The 21,601-nt window shown below is 39.0% G+C and overlaps 2 pseudogenes; both read left to right on the plus strand.

Moving 5' to 3' along the window:
• Positions 1 to 532: 532 nt before the first annotated feature.
• LOC137239985 (bleomycin hydrolase-like) lies at positions 533 to 10,090 on the plus strand (annotated as a pseudogene).
• A 2,680-nt stretch (positions 10,091 to 12,770) lies between these two features.
• On the plus strand, positions 12,771 to 16,049 carry LOC137239990 (bleomycin hydrolase pseudogene; annotated as a pseudogene).
• The last annotated feature ends 5,552 nt before the right edge of the window (positions 16,050 to 21,601 follow it).

The raw sequence follows: 21,601 nt of genomic DNA on the forward strand, positions 1-21,601 counted from the left end.
AGGCCAGATTAGGCTGCACTACGCAACACTGCACTTCACTGCAAAACATTCTTTGGATGTACGCTTATGGGGCAATTCTCATCTAGCGTGACCAGCACTGCGCAATCCGGCACAGCACTTCAAATTTGATCAGCTTGCCAAAAAAGACGCATAGGGAAGTGTCGCCCAGTGCTGACGTCGCAAAAAAATAAGAGGGGAAACAGATGTAAGATGTGAGGGTGTGTGTGGCAAGGTTTACCATAAAAGCATTGCATGTGCATCTATGGATGATAATGGCCTTAATTTTCTGTCAGGTTGTAAATGTTTAAGATTTATTTGTGATGATTGCATTACTTAGGTTTCCAATGTTGATGAGGCTCTAAGAGAAATCTTGGCTATTTCAGAGGTAAATAGAATAAATTTGAAAGAGCAAAAAAGCGAAATTGAAAAATGTTGAGTGAGCATAAAAGGGAAATAAGCGCTTCCATAACTCATAACGAAAGAGAAAAAATAGTAAAATATCTATAAGGTGAACTCAGAAAAACTAGAGCTAATGAAAAATATAGAAAGTTTGTGCTTGGAAAGTAAGGATAAACTATGTAAAGTTAGTATACCGAATGAGGCGCTCACCAAGCAAAAGGATGAAATTATTAATGAGGTTAAAAAGGTTGCTAATATCTGTAATGAGGCGTTTAATAAACAAAAAGAGGTAATTGTAAAAGAGGTTAAGAAGGCTGCTAATCAGAATAAAGGTTTTGTCGGTGCAAATGTTTCTAAATAAAATATATCCATCCCATTTAATTATAGAAAGGGTACAAAACAAAAATAATGGCACGATAATTATAAGCGCTAATACAGCAGGCGACAAGGACAAAGTTAGAGATACACTAACAGAAAAATTGGATAAAAATGTACATAATATAGCTGAGCCAAAAGTGTATTTTCCTAGAGTTGAGGGTAGCTAATATTAGTGCAGAGCATAACAATAGTGAAATAGTTAGCCGGATCCTTGCGCAAAATGAGACACTGGGGTAAGCTAAATGAAATGTATTAAAATTAAACGCTCTAAGAAAGAAAATAGAGGGCAACAGGTTAATGCAGTTATAGAAATAGAGCATAAATATTTTGAGGTCATCCTGAGAAATTCGGTTCCCGAGAAAGGCACTCTTGCGAGACGGCGTTAAATTACGTCATATTTAGCTGGAAAGAAGAACTGAGTTTAAACAAACATATAGTAGCAGTTTTCATTGACCTGAAAAGAGCGTTCGAAGCAATTGATATTGTGACGAATATTAGCAACAATAAGGGATACTATCATCTCTAAGCCGATGCTAAGCACTGACTTTTACGCACATCATTAAATCAATCATTATGTCTACCTCTATGTCCATACGAGCAGCGGAGAAGAGACGCACAAACACATGCATATATCTTATCTGAGATGCTCACAAAAGAAGGCAATAATTTGTGCAAGTATCACTCACATATACGCGCGCATATGAGAAGCTATAAACGTAGTTATAGCTGGTAATTTTATAGCTGATAACTAACTAGTAAATTCTAGAATAGAAAAGCCTAGAAATGTTCAACGTGGAAACCAGACAGTATAAAAGGCAGCAACAGGCGCGACTACGAAAAGCAATGGAATTTGAGGGAATTATCGTGGAAGAGTATGCCTCTTGATGGCGAGGAGACAATTGAAGAGAAAAATGAACATCGCGGACAGTTACGAGCACAGACTTGAACATGATATTGGCTGCAATATCTGCACAAACATTGACAGTAACATCAATGTCGTCGCAAATGTCATATCAACTGGAAGAACAGAAGACATATATAGCATCTCAACTAGCATCCCAGGAGAACCGTATAACATCCAAGATGGAAGAACAGAAGACATATATGACATCCAAGATGGAATCACAGGAGACACGTATTGCAGAAATGTCGTCAGAAATAACATCGAAGATTGAAGCACAAGGAACGCGTATTTCAGAAATGTCGACACAGATTACATCGAAGATGGAAGCACAACTGAAAGAACAAGAGACACGCATAACAGTAAAACTCGAAGCGCAAGAGGCGCGTATATCATCAAAACTCGAAACGCTTATGGAAGAGAAAAAAACGCAGTTTGAAGAAAAAATCGAGGCCGAGGTGGATGCTTTGAGAGGTCGTATACAGGAGTTGCAACTAAATCGCCCAGCTGTTTCAGCAAGCAATCCGAGGGTAAAAACTCCATCTTTTGACGGATCTGTCCCTTTCCAGGTGTTTAAGCTTCAATTTGAGAAGACATCAGCAGTGAACGACTCGAACGCTGAAGATAAAGTTGCTGCACTCCTAGTGGCATTGAAAGGGCCTGCAGCTGAAATCTTAGAGACTATTCCAGAGTAAGAAAGGAACAGTTATGAAGCATTGATGGCCGCTGTCGCGAGACGTTACGGAAGCGAGCATATGAAACAGATATATCAAGTTGAGTTGCAAAATCGCTACCAAAAAGCGAATGAAACTTTGCAGGAGTTTTCGTCGGATGTCGAAAGACTGGCCCATCTAGCAAATGCGGACGCACCCGTGGCATACACCGAGAAGGTAAAAATCCAGAGCTTCATAAATGGCATACGAGATGGGGAAACGAAACGAGCTACATATGCGAATCCAAAACTAACATTTGCTGAAATGGTATCGCATGCACTGACTCAGGAAACAGCCTCACCTTTGAGAAAGCCAGCGTACAAAGCTCATCGCGTGAAAGTGGAAAGGCCAGACTGGGTAGACACAATTTTGGAAGCACTGAAGGGGTCACAACAGAAAAATGCTGGAGTTATGAAATGTTTCAAGTGCGGCAACCCAGGTCACATTGCACGTCATTGTAGCACCGGTTCTAATAGCTCCAACAATGTGGGTGACCGTAAGCGCAGAGCTGAAGGAGATGATCAAATCTCCAAAACTACTCAATCGTTCAACTAAAGCGAGTCAGCCGAAAGGGGCAACAGCTGGCTCCCGCAATTGAATGCCCCATAATCTCTATCCCACAAATTGGAAGAAGGTCAAACAATCTTACTGTCGGAGGACATGTGGATGGAAAGGAACGTTTACTGACTGTAAATACGGGTGCATATCGTTCCATCATTCGAGTGGATTTAGTCAACAAGAAGATAAGAACATTGCATGGAGCGAGATTGCGTACAGCCACTGGAGAAGACACCACGGTTATAGGAGAAGTATTATGTGAAGTCGCAATTGGGAAGGTCACGGTAGTATACAATTTTATAGTGGCAGAGATTGTTGATGAAATCATAATTGGAGTGGACTTCTTAATCGACCAAGGCATCAAGATCGATATGCAAAGCAAGATGATGCGATATAAGAACATGGATGTGCCACTTAATTTCGGCTACAGAGGCTACAGCAATAAATGAGTGCTGGTGGAAGAGAGTCAGCAAATACCACCAAAATCCGAAGCAGTCATCTGGGCAAAGGTTTATCGAGATTGTGGGACAAACACATTGTGGGTTGTCGAAGCAGCAAACAAATTAGCAATGAACATACTTGTAGGAAAAACCCTGCCTATAACAAAACAAGATGGACGTATTCCGGTAAGAGTACTCAATGAGTTCAAGTCACCACTCAAACTGACCAAAGGAGCTATTTTGGGGAAATGCCAGGAGGCTGAAGTAGTTATTAACTGTAAACAGCTCCAGGAACACGTTTCAACTAGCAAGACTGCTCTTTCAAATGACATCACGGCATGGACGGAGGGGCTAGATCAAGATTATCAGAGTAAGGCAAAGCAACTGCTCCTAAAGTACGCAAACATATTTGACCATGATGGTTCCAAACCAGGCCGCACCAATGTTGTGAAACATCAAATTGACACTGGAGAAGTGAGGCCGATACGTCAAGCTCCTCGTAGTGTTCCATTGGCGAAGCGGGAAGTTGTGAGTCAAATCGTACAAGAAATGAGAGACAGCGGTGTCATCGAACCATCAGCTAGTCCATGGAGCTCACCGGTGGTACTTGTGAAGAAGAAGGATGGGAAAATGAGGTTTTGCGTGGACTACACCAAGTTGAACGACGTCACGAAAAAGGATAGCTACCCATTGCCAAGAATTGACGATACTCTGGACTCGCTATCTGGTACGAAATGGTTTTCCACACTCGAATTGAAAAGCGGCTACTGGCAAGTTGAGGTGAAGGCAATTTACAGTGATGCCTTTTGGACTTTGTAAAGCACCAACTACTTTTAAGAGACTCATGGACCAGGTACTGAAAGGACTACATTGGAAATCATGCTTGGTGTACCTGGACGACATCGTCGTATTGGGCAAGAACTTTAATGAACATCTTAAGAACTTGGAGGAAGTTTCCCAGAGAATAGCTGGCGCTGGTCTGAAACTAAGTCCAAAAGTGTTCTCTATTTAAAAAGGAAGTAAATTATTTTGGTCACAAGGTAACGATAGAAGGTATCTGTACAGCGAATGAAAAGATAGAGGCAGTAAAGGATTGGCCATGACCACAGAACTTGCATGAATTAGGAAGTTCCCTTGGGCTGTGCACATATTACTGCCGGTTTGTACCAAACTTTTCCAGCGTAGCCCATAGCCTCCATGAGCTTACAAGAAAAAATAAAGCTTTTGAATGAAAGAAGGGGCAAGAAGTGGCTTTCGAAACATTGAAGGAGCGTTTGTGCCCCAATGTTAGCATATCCGATTCCAGGAGCAACATTTATTCTAGATACAGATGCGAGTGGATATGCTATAGGAGGCGTTTTATCACAGTTGGTTGATGGGCAGGAGAAGGTAGTTCCATATTACAGCCGTTCGATTGGAAAACCAGAGAGGAACTATTGCGTTACACGGAGGAGCTGTTGGCATTGGTAGAGTGCATTAAAAATTTTCAAAAATACCTCTACGGACAGCGATTCCGCGTCAGGACAGATCACGCAACGTTGAAATGGCTTCTGCAGTTCCGTAATACGGAAGGACAAATGGCACGGTGGATCGAGCGACTACAAAGCTATGACTTTTCCATTGAGCATCGAGAAGGTAGTACCCATGGAAATGCTGGTGCAATGTTACGAAGACCATGTAGTTTCGAATGCAAGCACTGTTCAAAGGCCGAGGCTAAAAAAGACATTATAGATGTCCGGATAATGACTATAACGTGTACAGATGAATGGGACAAGGAACAAATAAGAAAGTGTCAGCTAGAAGATACAGATCTGTCACATGTTATGCAAGGTCTCCAACGAAACGAAAGACCAAACATAGAGGAGATGTCAGCAGAAAGTCCTATTGCGAAGTCATATTGGGCACAGTGGAACAGTTTAGAATTGACCGGTTGCCTTCATCGATTATGGGAGAGTGGGGATGGTCAATGCAAGAAGAAACTGATAGTTGTTCTCAGAAAGAGGATTCCTGACGTGCTCAGCGAGCTGCATAATGGTCCAAGTGGAGGTCATCTTGGAATCACGAAGACGCTCGAGAAAATTAAGCAGAGATTCTATTGGGTTGGTTGCCGTCAGTCGGTCACCGAGTGGATTGCCTATTGCGAGGTTGGCAACAGAGCGAAAGGGCCCAAAACACGAAGTCATGGCCAGATGAAGCAGTATATTTCAGGTGCACCATTTGAAAGGATCGCCATGGATGTCGCAGGTCCATTTCCTACTAGCAACCGCGGAAACAAATACGTACTGGTGGTTATGGATTATTTCATTAAATGACCAGAGGTATACCCAATCCCAAACCAAGAAGCGGAAACTGTAGCAGAAGTGGTTACAAACGATTGGGTTGCAAGGTATGGTGTACCAATGGAGTCACATTCTGACCAAGGCAGGAATTTTGAATCAGATGTGGTCCAAGAAATGTGTAATAAGTTGGGCATTCGAAAAACACGGGCAACTGCATTGCATCCTCAGTCCGATGGTATGGTGGAACGTTTAAATAGAACATAGGAAGAGCATTTAAGGAAAGTAGTAGACAAGTACCATAAGGAATGGGATACACACATCTTAGTATTCTTGATGGCTTACCGATCGGCAGTACATGAGACAACGGGCCAAACTCCCGCAAAGATAATTTTAAGCAATGACTTTCGACTAATGTTGGCCGATCCCGTGATTTTTGAGGAACAATATTATCTGTTATTGTAACCTCTCAGTCAAAGCGACTTTTAACCGTGACTGTGACTGAAAAAAAACACATACCACGCCAGCAGGAACCAGTTTTGGTGATTCTGTACGACAGCATGACACTGCTAATACGCGTCCAAAAATATCGACCGTTTTAGAAATAAGGTTTTTCAATTAGAAGAAAATTATTATAAGGGGGGTCTCTACTCGGCAGTGTTTGACAGGTGCTCCGGGTGTATTTCTGCTATGAAAGCTCTCAGTGAAAACTCATCTGCCTTGCAGATGCCGTTCGGAGTCGACATAAAACATGTGGGTCCCGTCCGACCAATTTGTAGGGAAAATCAAGAGGAGCACGACGCAAATTGGAAGAGAAACTCGGCCTTAGATCTTTTCGGAGGTTATCGCGCCTTGCATTTATTTATTTTTATTTATTTTTCCCTGTGGATTGTTTTGCTAATAATAAAATCTGCGTAAGTTTTTGGGACATCTACTGTTATTTAGTCGCAGCTTAAGTAACTTGCTCATTGGATTGGTTCATAGCATAGAAGCGATTTGTTCCTGTTATGATAGCTATGTTTCAGTCTGTGATTGGTAATGGGAAACTAATGCTGTCACAGGCAATCAGTCACGAATATTCCTTGTAAGCTGTCACTGAAGTGTACTGTGATATTTCAGTAGCTGTGACAAAATCACAGGTACATGGATATTTGCCAACTCTACTTTCGACTGCCAGTTGATTTGAAGTATGGGATAGATGCGGATGCGGAGAGAAATGTCAAGAAATCCACTGGTGTCTTGGAAGAAGAGCTGAGAGAGGTACACAATCTGGTAAGGCAACGAGCAAAGATTATGAGTGACCAGATGAAAGCCAGATACGATAAAGCTATTAATCCGGAAGGGTTTTAGGAAGGAGATTTGGTGCTATTATACAACCCACAACGAAAAAAAGGTTTGTCCCCGAAATTGCAGTGTAATTGGGAAGGCCCATACAAAGTTGTAAAACGGATCAACGATGTCGTGTACCGCATAAAAACCATTGGCAAACCACGAACCAAAATGAAAGTGGTTCATTTGGAAATGCTGGCAGCGTTTAGATCGTGAGATTTGTCTGATCGGGTAGATCAGACTTAGGTGGAGGCAGTGAGACGAATATTAGCAACACTAAGGGATACTATCATCTCTTAGCCAATGCTAAGCAGTGACTTGTATGCACATCATTAAATCAATCATTATAACTACCCATATATCCATACGAACAGCGGAGAAGAGATGCACAAACACATGCATATATCTTATCTGAGATGCTCACAAAAGAAGGCAATAAGTTGTGCAAGTATCACTCACATATACAGGCGCATATGAGAAGCTATTAACGTAGTTATAGTAATTTTATAGCTGATAACTAACTATTAGATTCTAGAATAGAAAAGCCTAGAAACGTGCAACGAGGAAACCAGACAGTATAAAAGGCAGCAACGGTAGAGGCACGAAAATCAGTTTGATTTAAGACGCTATCTGGCGAGCAATATAAGTGTTATTTTGAAAGTAGTCTAATAAAGGTCATCTTGCATTAATGAATAGTGGAGTTTATTATTCAACAGTTTAGTGATTCGAACGTTAGCAGAAGGTTGCAAATAAGAGGAATTGCACCGAAATTCGTTACAATATGTATATAATGCTCGATAAACAAAAAAAAATTGGTATTAAGGAAAATGAATTGCATTGATTTAGAAGCTTCTTATCAGACTGGAAACAAAGAACACCCATCGAGTCAGTAGTCTCATCCGAGGCACAAGTGGACATATTCTTACCACAAATGTCGGTATTAGCACTAATCCTGTTCAACATTTACATAAACTATATGTCATCAGCACTGACCTATAGTAAAATCAGGTTGTTTGCAGATGATGCGCGAACTTGAAGTAAATGAAACGGACACTTCAATAGCAAGGAGCAAAATGCAAGAAGATTTGGACTCATTGTATAGATGGTTTTGCATTAATAAACTCAATATTAACGGTAACAAAATTAAGTTCATGGTTTTATCTACCAATAAAGAATAACCTAATAATGAATACGAGCATTGAGGAAGTTAAAATATTTAAGTATTTAGGGATCCTGATTGACAATAAACTGAGGTTTACGGATCATACTGATTATATTGTTGCCAAAATAGGCAAACAAATTGGATTTTGGAAGAGATTATGTAAACTTATTATTAAGAAATATAAGTTGAAAGTTTACAGATTCATCATAGAACCGCACTTCTTATATTGTCCTACAATATTTTTTATTGCCAATCATGGTTCAACTATATGGTTGGCTCATCTGTACAGCAACAAAATATGTCTGTTCAAATTGTCAAAATCTGTGTATTGGTATTAGGCGAATGTAATAGAAACGTCAATTGTTGTGTCAAGCATTTCAACTTTGTAGTCAACAAACATGAATTTATACTAAAGTTTATTTAATATTAGAAACATTAAAATTGATATGCATCTTATTTGTCAATGAAAAACCATCACCATGCCATTAAATCAAAAACCCTGAGTGCATCGACAATCGGTTTGGGATACAAAATTACCACCAAAGACGTGGGAAGGCGGTAGATGGGCATTTAGAGACTCCTGCGATTTACAATCAGATTGACTGAATTTTTGTATGTGTGCGTGTCGGGTATTTGACGCTTGCCCCGCGACTATCAAATAAAAATCCATCAATCAACATTTGCATTGCGAAACCGTAGCGTTCGGTCGTGAATATGTCGTCATCGGATGATGACTTTTTTTACATGCAACTACAGCAGTTTTACTAAATAATAAAAAAATTAATAAAAATTTTATTAAATAATAATAAAAGCTTTACATTCGATAAAGCTGTTAAACATTGATAATTTTCAATAAATTTTGTTGTTGTTGTTGTTCTTCCGCGCACTTGTTCATTTTGAATGTCAACACAAACTAAATACAACACTGCTGTTTTGTCAATCACACCCCGCGACTATCAAATAAGCTTGCGTCAAATGAAAAAATAAAAAATTTTTGATTTTCATCAACGTGTAGCCGACAACAAATACGTGTGTCACGAAGCCACCGGACTGCACTTACACACACAAAATTCAGTCAATCTGGTTGTAAATCGCAGGAGGCTCTTAGATTCATTTATATTTTATTTATGCGGCCAATGGAATGTGTAAGTTAATTTAAGAACCAAACTTGGTTTAAGGCTAAAGAAATACCTTCCAGGGACTATAGTTTTGAGGGGAGCATGATCATGAATGCCATATTAAGAAGCAAGCTTGGTAAATACTCTTAAGTGTTACGAGAAAAATCGCCCACCGAGGATGAGGTTTCACATAAGATTGAAGAAATGATGGGAAGTATTTATAAGATAGTTGGCATCTGTTTGAGTATTCTATCTGACCGTTCTACCAGTGAGTATTATGATAAAAAAAAAAGCTTATCAATCGTTTGGGCCAATGACACCATTAGAATTTAACGAAAACGAAGTTAAACCAGTATTCAATTTGGTAGATAGGGTTTGCCTAGTTAATGACCCACGCCTATTTAGTCTTTATGATCAAACGTATACAGTCGATTTTCTTGGCAAAAGTTATGGGTGGCCGTCAAGTACTATACAATAATGAACGCGTCGAGAAATTATTACAGCTTGTACCAGCAAGTTCAAAAGCTGGTGAAGCAGTTTGTTGTGGTTTTGAAGTTATCAAACCCTTTGCATCAAAGCTGATCTTTTGAAGATTTGAATGTTCACGTAAGTATTCGATGTTGACATTCAAACATCTTTATCGAAAGCGGATAGACTTATATTTGGAGAATCAGCAATGATACACGCTATATTATCCAATGCTGTATCGGTTGATGAAAATGGTGATGTGAAAAACTGCGCGTAGAAAATTAATGGGGCGAAGATCGTGGTGAAAAATATGCAGACATTATACATACATACATATTTATTAAATAGTTTGTGTACGATTTTCAAGTTATGCGAAATAAATTAATGCAATTCTATTCTATAAATGTTTATTCACATACATCTTTATTGGGTAATTCTCTTGACATCATGAACGGTATGTAGATAATTTATTGAGAATTGCACTGCGGCCGTTGTTCTATTATCCCCTCATCTCCTTCACAGCACCTCATCCAAGCCGACTTCCTCGATGAACCCTAGCAGTGTTCTTGGCTTGAGGGATTGATCACGGTAAGACCATAAACTTAGCCCTGCGTCTTGAGATTGTGTCACATTCCAGGAATTTATTTCGAACGCCGAGATTACCTTGAGTGTGGCCTGAGTTTTACTGAGTATGGCGATTGTTTCACGACAGCATGACGCTCTTATTACACGTCACAGACGTACAATTTTTTATTTTCGTGTTTTAATTCGCAAATCTGAGTCCAAAACGCGTCTTTCGACACTCCTACCGATATTTTTGGATGTGTATTAATGCTGTGTGTATCATGCTGTCGTATAGAATTACCCTTTATGGGAAAGGCAAATAAAGTTTCCGTCTGGGCCTAGATATTGTAAGTGGGAGTTTTGAAATGTCCATTTTGGGTAAATTGTACGCATTTTTTATGTAAACTGTATTTAAAAGCTGTCAGTTACTGAATCCACCCCAGCACATTGTTTTAAATATATATATATATATATATATAAGTATATAAGTTATCTCCCGTCTCGTGGGAGATGTAAAAAAATTAAAGGTGCGGAGGAACTCACTGTCCTCCGATACTTGTGAAATGAAACAAGGAACGATTTCAGATTAACGTCACAACTTCTTTATTCATGCCACTTGCACGCTAATTAACTAATGCACGAAACATACGTTGCAACTTACTTAAATAACTTCTTAGCTTAACTAAAATGTTTACAATGCAGTTCCCATGCTTTACCCAGAACTGCTCGCGCGTGTAGACAGGAATTGCTTAGCGTGCGATTCCCATAACTAATGTAAGGTGACCTGGTCGATGGTTGCGCGTGTGCCGCGTCAGCGACTTTATCTTATTGAACTAAATAAGTCACATGCTTAGCAACGTGATCGTAGGGTGTGCTGTATTATGGTACCTATGCGTTTAACTCCTCCCCCTTTAAAGATCTGCGTCTCGTAGATCAAATATCGAAAAGCGTGAGGGGGAGAAATTTTGTAAGGAGTGATTGCGACCTTCTGGTGATGATTTAGTACTGACGCTTGTGTTTGGCAGGCTAGGATCTGAGCGATAAAATTCAGGTGCAGATTTGCCTTTGGGGATCCTATTTATGCTAATGTTTCCCGTCCAATGCGTAGGAATTTGAACCGGTGGAAGGTCTAGTTTCTTTGTGGAACATCTCCACAGCGTTCCGGGAATAAGGGCTATGGCGCAAATCGAAATAGCCTCTGTAACGATAGAAAAATTAATTTTTTCACTGACATAGCCTAGATACTTAACATTCTCCATTGTGATGTCGTGGATGTACTCAAAGTTGACTTTCATGGTATGATTTTTTATGTTAGAAAGTACGGCTGGGAGGGCGTGTGCGGTAACAGCTTCATTGCTGGAAAATTGCTGATCGCCACTCTTGATTGTTTCGTTGTTGAATTGAATTACGTATGTGCCATTAATAGTATTTGTGGCATTGTTGCTCCTTATTATGCCCTGGTAGTGTGAAAAGAAAATGGTGTTTTCGTTTACCATCTCTATAAGGGATCCGTTTCGTCTAATAAATTGACAACTAGCAGCCCCACCTTTTAAGAGTCGTGGCAGGCAGCTGTTTTCTTCCAGAGCAATCAAGGACTGGAGCTGCATACTGTGGATGAGCCGGTAACCATGCAATCCTTCGTCAACCCGTATGTCTCCTCTTGATTGACCAGCATTCTGTCGAACGGTAGGTCCACTTGTTTACCAGCGTAGATTCCAGCGCCGGTAATCAGAAGATTGTATTTACTGGTCGTCACTTTCGGCATCGATAGGACGTAGAGTAGAAGTGTCCCGTTTGTGAGGACCGATGGTTGGCCATATTCGATTGCCTCAATTACATTCTGGTATGGGAGGGTTTCTGTTTCGGATAGGATTTGGTTCACCTCGTCTATGTCTAACAAGTTGGTATTAACAATTCCTCGCTTTGCCAATTGACATGCTCGCACAAATTCATTGACCTCTTCGCGAACGAGGACGATGTTGCGAAGTGCACTTTGCTCGAATTCGATTCCTTCTGTTTCCTTTACTACGTAGTTGGTACGGTTCACCACTTCTTCAATTCGTTTCAATACTTCTTCGGTGGTTGTGAATAGCTTTCTATTGACCTTATATTGATGGTTGTTGTTCGCTATTATCTGGTTTTGGCTGTGGAGGACGTTATTCCAATCTGTTGCGTCAGGCGATCCTGCCAGCCATTTCCATGCCGACCCAATCCAGTTAATGTGACTCTAGTCTTGCTTGTGCTTCCCATCAACTCTCCGAGTCGTTCGAGTGTTTGGTTGATGTAGTGCTGGGCTAAGAGCTGCTCGTCGGTTCGTTTGATTAGATGACTTGCTAATTTATCCATTTGAGTCACCATCGTGGTATCTTTTTGTAGGTCGATGACGTGTATGAGTTTGAATGAGCCCCCTATGATCCACCCATCTCCGCTCTGGATGGTTATTATTGGGGCCTTGTAGTTAAATATGTGTAGTGCGCTGATGGCTGATGCCAGCAGTGGGAATCTTCAACGCAAGATGTTAGTTCTAATTTTATGTAGTTAGTAGTTGTTATGTTCTAAGTAAGTTAAAGTTACGGTTGTCTATTTAATAAAGAGGAAAAATATTATTGATAGCAGGAAGGTATTATTAGTAAGCGGAATTCTTAAAATTAGATTGGTTATCATTAAACTAGCGTTACTGTTTTAGTTTAGGATTTTCGCCTTTCTAGCGATGTTTATTTGTTAATGTGTCAGTGGTTTACAAATTATGATTAGTGGGGAAGATTAAAATAAAATTTAAAAATTTTACTTTATACTGTTATTACAAAGGGTTTCAAAAATAAAAAAAGAACAAAAATTAGGAAAATTAAAAGGTGAAAAATTTTGATTTCCTTTTTTTTTTCTTTTACATTGTTAACAATTTTTTCATTTTTCTTCTTTTCTTTGCATTAATATTTTAATTTTATTTGCTTATTAGTTTTTGTTAAAAAAAATGTTTGTTTTATTTTTGCTTAGCGGATTACGCGCATAAGCTTAAGTTTGTTTTTTTTTTTTTTTCATCGGATTAGGCCCAGAGAATTAAATATGCATTTGCTTAGCGGATTATTTATTTATTTATTTAGTCTAGTAACAAATGTTTATTACAGACACTTATGACTAAATTACAGAGACCAGCTTATAATAAGCTATGGAGAACACTAGCAAAAAGAATTTATATTATTACATATTAAGTAATTTTTTAGTTTAAGTTGAAAAGCGTATTTTGAGTCGGAGAAATCATTTTTATTAATTTCTGATAGGGCTCTGTTAATAGGCGTTTTGAGTTATAAACAGTTCTACTCAGCCCTATGAAAAAGATTTCAAAGTGGCGGAAGTTTCTACAGGGAGTATTTAAGCATAGTCTTTCAAGAAGCAGCGCGCAGTCTATTTTGCCCGTGAAAAGATCGAAAATGAACAACGAGGCCAAACGAATTCTGCGACTGTTTAGGGATAGTAAGGATATTAGTTGGCATCGAGACTCATAAGACGGGATCGGTTCAGAGAAACGTAATGAAATAAGCGCGAAGCGCATAAAGATTTTTTGAACCCGCTCCAGGCGGTTGATGTGAACTGCGTGGTAGGTCCGCCAAATGAAAGCCGCATACTCAAGTTTGGACCGCACAAAAGACGTATATAAAACTTTGAGTGTGTAGGGGTCAGAGAAGTTTGCGGAATGGCGTCTGACAAAAGCAAGCATTGAAAGCGCCTTAGAAATTGTGAAGCTGACGTGAGTGTTAAAATTATACTTTGAGTCGAAGTATACCCCCAAGTCTTTAACTTCAAGAGTCGTACGAAGAAAGGTTTCTGCAATATGATAGGAGGTATGAAGTGGCCTCAGCAGTTTACCGTACGTCACAGTGTGGCACTTACTTATATTAAGGAAAAGACGGTTCTTAACACACCAGATATAAAGCTTATTACTCTCAGATTGAAGAACAACGACATCATTATAACAACTGATCTCAGAATAGATCTTGAGATCATCAGCATAAAGCAGAAATTTGGTAGATGAGAAGCAAGAGCTAATGTCATTAATGAACAAGATAAATAGTAAAGGGCCCAGAATACTGCCCTGGGGTACTCCAGAGGTGGCCCAAAATGGTTTCGAATAAACGCCGTCAATATTTACAACATTACTTCTGTTGTGCAGGTATGATTTAATCCACTGTAGGAACGTAGAGTGGAACAACCCATAACAAGCTAATTTCGCAATTAAAATTTTATGAGAAATTTTATCGAATGCCTTGGAGAAGTCTAGGTATATTGTATCAACCTGAAAACCCCGCCTAAATGCCGCGTAGCAATCCTCAGAAAACACAGCGAGGTTCGTTAATGTGGATCTGGCCGGGACAAAACCATGTTGATTGGCGCAAATCAGGTGTTTAATACTAAAGTAAAGCTTGTCATTGACAACACATTCGAAAAGCTTCGAAGTTGTAGACAATTTGGAAATAGGCCTGTAATTAGAACAGTTACTTTTGTTGCCAGACTTAAAAATGGGAGTGACGGATGCTTGTTTCCAGTCATCAATAAAAATACCCGATGCCAATGATTTATTGAACATAATCATTAACGGTCGTACTAGCGAAGGACAATTTTTCAATAGAATAACTGAAAGATTGTCAACATCAGTTCTGGAGGAATTTTTAAGTTTTTTAATCCCCTCAACTATGTCTGCCTCAGTGAGAGTAAGTGACCCAAAATTATTAGCGGAGGGAGACTTAATTAACTTGTGTATGTTATCTGTATCTTCCACAGTTAAATCATTATCTGTGATAAAGTTCGCCGAGAAGAAGTGTAGCCGACAACAAATACGTGTGTCACGAAGCCACCGGACTGCACTTACACACACAAAATTCAGTCAATCTGGTTGTAAATCGCAGGAGGCTCTTAGATTCATTTATATTTTATTTATGCGATGGCGGCCAATGGAATGTGTAAGTTAATTTAAGAACCAAACTTGGTTTAAGGCTAAAGAAATACCTTCCAGGGACTATAGTTTTGAGGGGAGCATGATCATGAATGCCATATTAAGAAGCAAGCTTGGTAAATACTCTTAAGTGTTACGAGAAAAATCGCCCACCGAGGATGAGGTTTCACATAAGATTGAAGAAATGATGGGAAGTATTTATAAGGTAGTTGGCATCTGTTTGAGTATTCTATCTGACCGTTCTACCAGTGAGTATTATGATAAAAAAAAAGCTTATCAATCGTTTGGGCCAATGACACCATTAGAATTTAACGAAAACGAAGTTAAACCAGTATTCAATTTGGTAGATAGGGTTTGCCTAGTTAATGACCCACGCCTATTTAGTCTTTATGATCAAACGTATACAGTCGATTTTCTTGGCAAAAGTTATGGGTGGCCGTCAAGTACTATACAATAATGAACGCGTCGAGAAATTATTACAGCTTGTACCAGCAAGTTCAAAAGCTGGTGAAGCAGTTTGTTGTGGTTTTGAAGTTATCAAACCCTTTGCATCAAAGCAGATCTTTTGAAGATTTGAATGTTCACGTAAGTATTCGATGTTGACATTCAAACATCTTTATCGAAAGCGGATAGACTTATATTTGGAGAATCAGCAATGATACACGCTATATTATCCAATGCTGTATCGGTTGATGAAAATGGTGATGTGAAAAACTGCGCGTAGAAAATTAATGGGGCGAAGATCGTGGTGAAAAATATGCAGACATTATACATACATACATATTTATTAAATAGTTTGTGTACGATTTTCAAGTTATGCGAAATAAATTAATGCAATTCTATTCTATAAATGTTTATTCACATACATCTTTATTGGGTAATTCTCTCGACATCATGAACGGTATGTAGATAATTTATTGAGAATTGCACTGCGGCCGTTGTTCTATTATCCCCTCATCTCCTTCACAGCACCTCATCCAAGCCGACTTCCTCGATGAACCCTAGCAGTGTTCTTGGCTTGAGGGATTGATCACGGTAAGACCATAAACTTAGCCCTGCGTCTTGAGATTGTGTCACATTCCAGGAATTTATTTCGGACGCCGAGATTACCTTGAGTGCGGCCTGAGTTTTACTGAGTATGGCGATTGTTTCACGACAGCATGACGCTCTTATTACACGTCACAGACGTACAATTTTTTATTTTCGTGTTTTAATTCGCAAATCTGAGTCCAAAACGCGTCTTTCGACACTCCTACCGATATTTTTGGATGTGTATTAATGCTGTGTGTATCATGCTGTCGTATAGAATTACCCTTTATGGGAAAGGCAAATAAAGTTTCCGTCTGGGCCTAGATATTGTAAGTGGGAGTTTTGAAATGTCCATTTTGGGTAAATTGTACGCATTTTTTATGTAAACTGTATTTAAAAGCTGTCAGTTACTGAATCCACCCCAGCACATTGTTTTAAATATATATATATATATATATATAAGTATATAAGTTATCTCCCGTCTCGTGGGAGATGTAAAAAAATTAAAGGTGCGGAGGAACTCACTGTCCTCCGATACTTGTGAAATGAAACAAGGAACGATTTCAGATTAACGTCACAACTTCTTTATTCATGCCACTTGCACGCTAATTAACTAATGCACGAAACATACGTTGCAACTTACTTAAATAACTTCTTAGCTTAACTAAAATGTTTACAATGCAGTTCCCATGATTTACCCAGAACTGCTCGCGCGTGTAGACAGGAATTGCTTAGCGTGCGATTCCCATAACTAATGTAAGGTGACCTGGTCGATGGTTGCGCGTGTGCCGCGTCAGCGACTTTATCTTATTGAACTAAATAAGTCACATGCTTAGCAACGTGATCGTAGGGTGTGCTGTATTATGGTACCTATGCGTTTAACTCCTCCCCCTTTAAAGATCTGCGTCTCGTAGATCAAATATCGAAAAGCGTGAGGGGGAGAAATTTTGTAAGGAGTGATTGCGACCTTCTGGTGATGATTTAGTACTGACGCTTGTGTTTGGCAGGCTAGGATCTGAGCGATAAAATTCAGGTGCAGATTTGCCTTTGGGGATCCTAATTATGCTAATGTTTCCCGTCCAATGCGTAGGAATTTGAACCGGTGGAAGGTCTAGTTTCTTTGTGGAACATCTCCACAGCGTTCCGGGAATAAGGGCTATGGCGCAAATCGAAATAGCCTCTGTAACGATAGAAAAATTGATTTTTTCACTGACATAGCCTAGATACTTAACATTCTCCATTGTGATGTCGTGGATGTACTCAAAGTTGACTTTCATGGTATGATTTTTTATGTTAGAAAGTACGGCTGGGAGGGCGTGTGCGGTAACAGCTTCATTGCTGGAAAATTGCTGATCGCCACTCTTGATTGTTTCGTTGTTGAATTGAATTACGTATGTGCCATTAATAGTATTTGTGGCATTGTTGGTAGTTTGAAAAGAAAATGGTGTTTTCGTTTACCATCTCTATAAGGGATCCGTTTCGTCTAATAAATTGACAACTAGCAGCCCCACCTTTTAAGAGTCGTGGCAGGCAGCTGTTTTCTTCCAGAGCAATCAAGGACTGGAGCTGCATACTGTGGATGAGCCGGTAACCATGCAATCCTTCGTCAACCCGTATGTCTCCTCTTGATTGACCAGCATTCTGTCGAACGGTAGGTCCACTTGTTTACCAGCGTAGATTCCAGCGCCGGTAATCAGAAGATTGTAGTTACTGGTCGTCACTTTCGGCATCGATAGGACGTAGAGTAGAAGTGTCCCGTTTGTGAGGACCGATGGTTGGCCATATTCGATTGCCTCAATTACATTCTGGTATGGGAGGGTTTCTGTTTCGGATAGGATTTGGTTCACCTCGTCTATGTCTAACAAGTTGGTATTAACAATTCCTCGCTTTGCCAATTGACATGCTCGCACAAATTCATTGACCTCTTCGCGAACGAGGACGATGTTGCGAAGTGCACTTTGCTCGAATTCGATTCCTTCTGTTTCCTTTACTACGTAGTTGGTACGGTTCACCACTTCTTCAATTCGTTTCAATACTTCTTCGGTGGTTGTGAATAGCTTTCTATTGACCTTATATTGATGGTTGTTGTTCGCTATTATCTGGTTTTGGCTGTGGAGGACGTTATTCCAATCTGTTGCGTCAGGCGATCCTGCCAGCCATTTCCATGCCGACCCAATCCAGTTAATGTGACTCTAGTCTTGCTTGTGCTTCCCATCAACTCTCCGAGTCGTTCGAGTGTTTGGTTGATGTAGTGCTGGGCTAAGAGCTGCTCGTCGGTTCGTTTGATTAGATGACTTGCTAATTTATCCATTTGAGTCACCATCGTGGTATCTTTTTGTAGGTCGATGACGTGTATGAGTTTGAATGAGCCCCCTATGATCCACCCATCTCCGCTCTGGATGGTTATTATTGGGGCCTTGTAGTTAAATATGTGTAGTGCGCTGATGGCTGATGCCAGCAGTGGGAATCTTCAACGCAAGATGTTAGTTCTAATTTTATGTAGTTAGTAGTTGTTATGTTCTAAGTAAGTTAAAGTTACGGTTGTCTATTTAATAAAGAGGAAAAATATTATTGATAGCAGGAAGGTATTATTAGTAAGCGGAATTCTTAAAATTAGATTGGTTATCATTAAACTAGCGTTACTGTTTTAGTTTAGGATTTTCGCCTTTCTAGCGATGTTTATTTGTTAATGTGTCAGTGGTTTACAAATTATGATTAGTGGGGAAGATTAAAATAAAATTTAAAAATTTTACTTTATACTGTTATTACAAAGGGTTTCAAAAATAAAAAAAGAACAAAAATTAGGAAAATTAAAAAGGTGAAAAATTTTGATTTCCTTTTTTTTTTCTTTTACATTGTTAACAATTTTTTCATTTTTCTTCTTTTCTTTGTATTAATATTTTAATTTTATTTGCTTATTAGTTTTTGTTAAAAAAAATGTTTGTTTTATTTTTGCTTAGCGGATTAGGTGCATAAGCTTAAGTTTGTTTTTTTTTTTTTTCATCGGATTAGGCGCAGAGAATTAAATATGCATTTGCTTAGCGGATTATTTATTTATTTATTTAGTCTAGTAACAAATGTTTATTACAGACACTTATGACTAAATTACAGAGACCAGCTTATAATAAGCTATGGAGAACACTAGCAAAAAGAATTTATATTATTACATATTAAGTAATTTTTTAGTTTAAGTTGAAAAGCGTATTTTGAGTCGGAGAAATCATTTTTATTAATTTCTGATAGGGCTCTATTAATAGGCGCTTTTGAGTTATAAACAGTTCTACTCAGCCCTATGAAAAAGATTTCAAAGTGGCGGAGGTTTCTACAGGGAGTATTTAAGCATAGTCTTTCAAGAAGCAGCGCGCAGTCTATTTTGCCCGTGAAAAGATCGAAAATGAACAACGAGGCCAAACGAATTCTGCGACTGTTTAGGGATAGTAAGGATATTAGTTGGCATCGAGACTCATAAGACGGGATCGGTTCAGAGAAACGTAATGAAATAAGCGCGAAGCGCATAAAGATTTTTTGAACCCGCTCCAGGCGGTTGATGTGAACTGCGTGGTAGGTCCGCCAAATGAAAGCCGCATACTCAAGTTTGGACCGCACAAAAGACGTATATAAAACTTTGAGTGTGTAGGGGTCAGAGAAGTTTGCGGAATGGCGTCTGACAAAAGCAAGCATTGAAAGCGCCTTAGAAATTGTGAAGCTGGCGTGAGTGTTAAAATTATACTTTGAGTCGAAGTATACCCCCAAGTCTTTAACTTCAAGAGTCGTACGAAGAAAGGTTTCTGCAATATGATAGGAGGTATGAAGTGGCCTCAGCAGTTTACCGTACGTCACAGTGTGGCACTTACTTATATTAAGGAAAAGACGGTTCTTAACACACCAGATATAAAGCTTATTAATCTCAGATTGAAGAACAACGACATCATTATAACAACTGATCTCAGAATAGATCTTGAGATCATCAGCATAAAGCAGAATTTTGGTAGATGAGAAGCAAGAGCTAATGTCATTAATGAACAAGATAAATAGTAAAGGGCCCAGAATACTGCCCTGGGGTACTCCAGAGGTGGCCCAAAATGGTTTCGAATAAACGCCGTCAATATTTACAACATTACTTCTGTTGTGCAGGTAAGATTTAATCCACTGTAGGAACGTAGAGTGGAACAACCCATAACAAGCTAATTTCGCAATTAAAATTTTATGAGAAATTTTATCGAATGCCTTGGAGAAGTCTAGGTATATTGTATCAACCTGAAAACCCCGCCTAAATGCCGCGTAGCAATCCTCAGAAAACACAGCGAGGTTCGTTAATGTGGATCTGGCCGGGACAAAACCATGTTGATTGGCGCAAATCAGGTGTTTAATACTAAAGTAAAGCTTGTCATTGACAACACATTCGAAAAGCTTCGAAGTTGTAGACAATTTGGAAATAGGCCTGTAATTAGAACAGTTACTTTTGTTGCCAGACTTAAAAATGGGAGTGACGGATGCTTGTTTCCAGTCATCAATAAAAATACCCGATGCCAATGATTTATTGAACATAATCATTAACGGTCGTACTAGCGAAGGACAATTTTTCAATAGAATAACTGAAAGATTGTCAACATCAGTTCTGGAGGAATTTTTAAGTTTTTTAATCCCCTCAACTATGTCTGCCTCAGTGAGAGTAAGTGACCCAAAATTATTAGCGGAGGGAGACTTAATTAACTTGTGTATGTTATCTGTATCTTCCACAGTTAAATCATTATCTGTGATAAAGTTCGCCGAGAAGAAGTCAGCAAAGAGATTAGCAGCCTCATTAACAGAGTTGGCAGTAATATTATTGTAGCTTACTGATTTCGGTATGCTAGATACGCTCTTCATGGAGTTAATGTAATTCCAAAAGTTCTTCGGATTGCTCTTGATTTTTACCTCAAAATTTCTGACGTACTTAGCATATAAAGACTTATTAAGATTGTTAAATTTTTTCTTATAAACAATAAGAAAATCATAAAATCGACGCTGATTAGTAAACTTATATTTTTTAAAGAACTTGTTGCTCAAATTGTTTAGATGTTTGAGCTCACTATTGTGCCAGGGAGATTGATAAATTTTATTTTTATATACCGGCGCGATTTTTTCGCAAATCTTATGAATTTAATTTTTAAATACATTGAAAGACTTTCCAACTTCACTTTCGCCAAGCATAGCATCCCAATCAACTCCACGTAAAGCAGAATTTAAACGATTAAAATCACATCTTCGAAAATTGAGCGATGTTTTCATATTTGATGTAGGAATACAGAAATACTCAAAGAACTGAATTTCAAGCT

This window comes from Eurosta solidaginis, chromosome 1, assembly GCF_040869045.1.
Source record: "Eurosta solidaginis isolate ZX-2024a chromosome 1, ASM4086904v1, whole genome shotgun sequence".
Lineage (NCBI taxonomy): Eukaryota > Metazoa > Arthropoda > Insecta > Diptera > Tephritidae > Eurosta > Eurosta solidaginis.